General features: G+C 39.1%; 1 long non-coding RNA gene across 1 annotated transcript; it reads left to right on the top strand.

Annotated features, from left to right (window-relative positions):
• The first annotated feature begins 1484 nt into the window (after positions 1-1484).
• LOC113566929 lies at positions 1485-2107 on the top strand. Its single transcript, XR_003409277.1, has 3 exons — positions 1485-1633; positions 1695-1808; positions 1877-2107. It is a non-coding gene; the product is annotated as an uncharacterized LOC113566929 (long non-coding RNA).
• Positions 2108-2665: the final 558 nt, after the last annotated feature.

The following is a 2665-nucleotide window of genomic DNA, read 5'->3' as shown; positions in this document are numbered from 1 at the left end:
TTATGATTTTGAATCGTTTCTACAATATTTACATTTTGCTAATGGTAACGGCTACGGCTACTGTCCCCACTCGTTCCAAATGGGGGGCTGCAAGGCCCTTTCATTCAAATTCAAAATCCGCCTGCTGTGAAATTGCAGTGAAACAAGGTATGTTCGAATGTTCACCAAGGTATTGCCTGTTTTTTCCCATGAAAATTACTGCTCATTTTTTTCGTTGCAGGGGAGAGCAGCAGTGTGACCGTCTAACCACTAACCATACAGTATAGTGTATGGTTACAGTATGGTTAGTGGTCTAACCCTCCGAAATACCGCAAATATACCGATGAAAAACCAAACTTATCCCATTTAAGCGCCATTTATTTAAACAATATAACAACTTGAGTTAAACCACTAACCACACTGTATGGTTAGTGTTTAATCCGCGGAAAATAATACTGTTTGTAAATTATTTTTGTAGATCCATCCTATCCTTCCCCTTTACTTGCAAAAAAAACCACGAAATCTTCCACCATCTATGCTGAACTACTTCAGTGGAGTTTATTTTAGTACAAGCTGGTCGATAATGGGTTAATCGTTCTCTGTCCAATCATATTCCTCGATTTTGACCGACACCCCTAAACACATAATTTTATCTGATTGATGAATAACTTTTCTACAAGATTGGCCAATTTTGAGGACGCCTTTCTATTGTATTGTTTATAAAATAATATTTAAGCAAAAAAGGTTAAAGCATAAAACGTAAATGAGCATAAAGTGAAACGTAAGTGAAATGTTACGCTTATTTACTTTAATTAGTATTAAAACTCTGTTTTCCAAGCTGATTTAAATCATTACTAATTCAATTTACTATTTCAAATAGAGACTGTTTCGGTAATATGTACTTGTAAAAACAATAATAAAATCAAAAATATGAATGCTTCAATGCTAAAAGAGATCTTAGTTGGTAAACATTCCCCGAATGTAAACAAAGTTCGGTTAAAATTCTCGACCAACGTCGTAAAAAGTCGCTCGATTTCTCGCTCCCCCCGCCGTCTAGCAAGGTGTATAGATCGCTCTCATCCTCCCACTCCCACTCTTCCTCGCTATCTTCCTCCCACTCGTCCGCGCTGACTTCATATGACATTTTATAGTGGATAATCAAATACGGTTTATCAAGGTCAGTCATCTAAAACAAAGTACGGAAGCACAAATTGAGAGTTTAGGGATGTCAAAAAATTGTCAAAAACGAGTCAACGCAAAGTTCACAAAAAACTGAAACAAGCAATCCATGCCCCCAAAAACCCCAAATGTCAAATTCGATGTCATATGACACTGCTGAAAAAATATCAGTATAGTTCGGAGCGTCCGGAGTTAAACACACAAAAATAAAATTTAAATTTTTTAGAAATATTTATTTTGGATTAATTTATTCAAATAAGTTTAAGCATAAAGTGATTCGTTTTTTTTTTACTAAAGTTAAGCATAAAGTAAACTTACACGTGTTTGTACATGTGTGCATATTCCTACAGGCCACATACACAGGCGGGAAAGAGTCATCTGTTCTGTCAATCGTCCAATCTCTCAATCGTTCTACTGGTACATCTGACATACGACATATACTCGTAATACGTAAAGACTGAACACGAAACTACAGGTTAGTATTATTAAACAAAATTTGAACTTTATGTTGAAACAAATAATTCGCCATCCAACAGGTCCGCACATTTCACACGACACACGACCCCATCAATTTAAGCGACTAACACAATTCAAGTGTAGATCTGGTGCACACAAAATAGTTTAGTAACAGTCAACACAAAAAACTACAGGTTCGTTTTATTGAAGAAAAATATAAACTTAATTTACGATTAGACTAATGCGCTGACTATTCAAACAGGTAAACACATTTCCTCCTGATATCGGATCGGGTTAGGGGTCTGGGGTCAGGATCTTCGAAGTGAGCGTATCTTGAACGTATCTCTTCAATAGTATCAGCAGAGCTCGAGGTGCTTGTGCTCCTACTGTTCGAAAGCATGTCGGCATATCTCTAGTTCAAAGGAAATAAAGGACAATGAAGTTAATATATTTTGATAAACTTGAGAATTATATATTTTTATACAAAATGAAACATAGAGGTGTGTGGTTATTTCAGGGATAATTATATGCAACCAGGTACAAGTGCTTATCATACGAATCATGTTGGGGCATGGCGCAGGTTTCTTTTCCCAGAGAATTCGCTGGATAATGTCCAACACTCGTTCAGTGTCCTGGGATGGATGCGACGCGCCTCTGCTGTGCCATTGTCAGGGATAATTGCCAATTGACCAAATGGAGAGTTCTGGCCCCGGTTCCTGCTCCTGATTCTGAAGCTGAACCCAAGAAACGTTAAAAGTAAATGGAAATGCAATTTTATTTATGGTTATGCACAAAATTTTTTTCTTCTTAGTCCGATGGCCGTCAGTCATCGGGTGCTACAGGGGGACAAACGGATGACGGGTCGGCTCGCACAACTGTGAACTCGGAACTGAGGCGCAGCCGCTCCGGTTAGTAATACCCGGTGCGGTCTGCGTCTCACACCCCCCTAGGACACAGAGGGTTGCGAGCGAACCGTCACCCGCCGTAACTGTGCACACCGGTGGAAGTGCGAGTATACTCTCCCTGTGAGGGCGGCTGGAAACAGGTCCTA

Source organism: Drosophila persimilis, unplaced genomic scaffold (assembly GCF_003286085.1).
Source record: "Drosophila persimilis strain 14011-0111.01,24,50 unplaced genomic scaffold, DperRS2 tig00001275-arrow-arrow-pilon, whole genome shotgun sequence".
NCBI lineage: Eukaryota > Metazoa > Arthropoda > Insecta > Diptera > Drosophilidae > Drosophila > Drosophila persimilis.
Note: the sequence above shows the minus strand (reverse complement) of the source record. Positions and strands in the feature narration are given on the sequence as shown.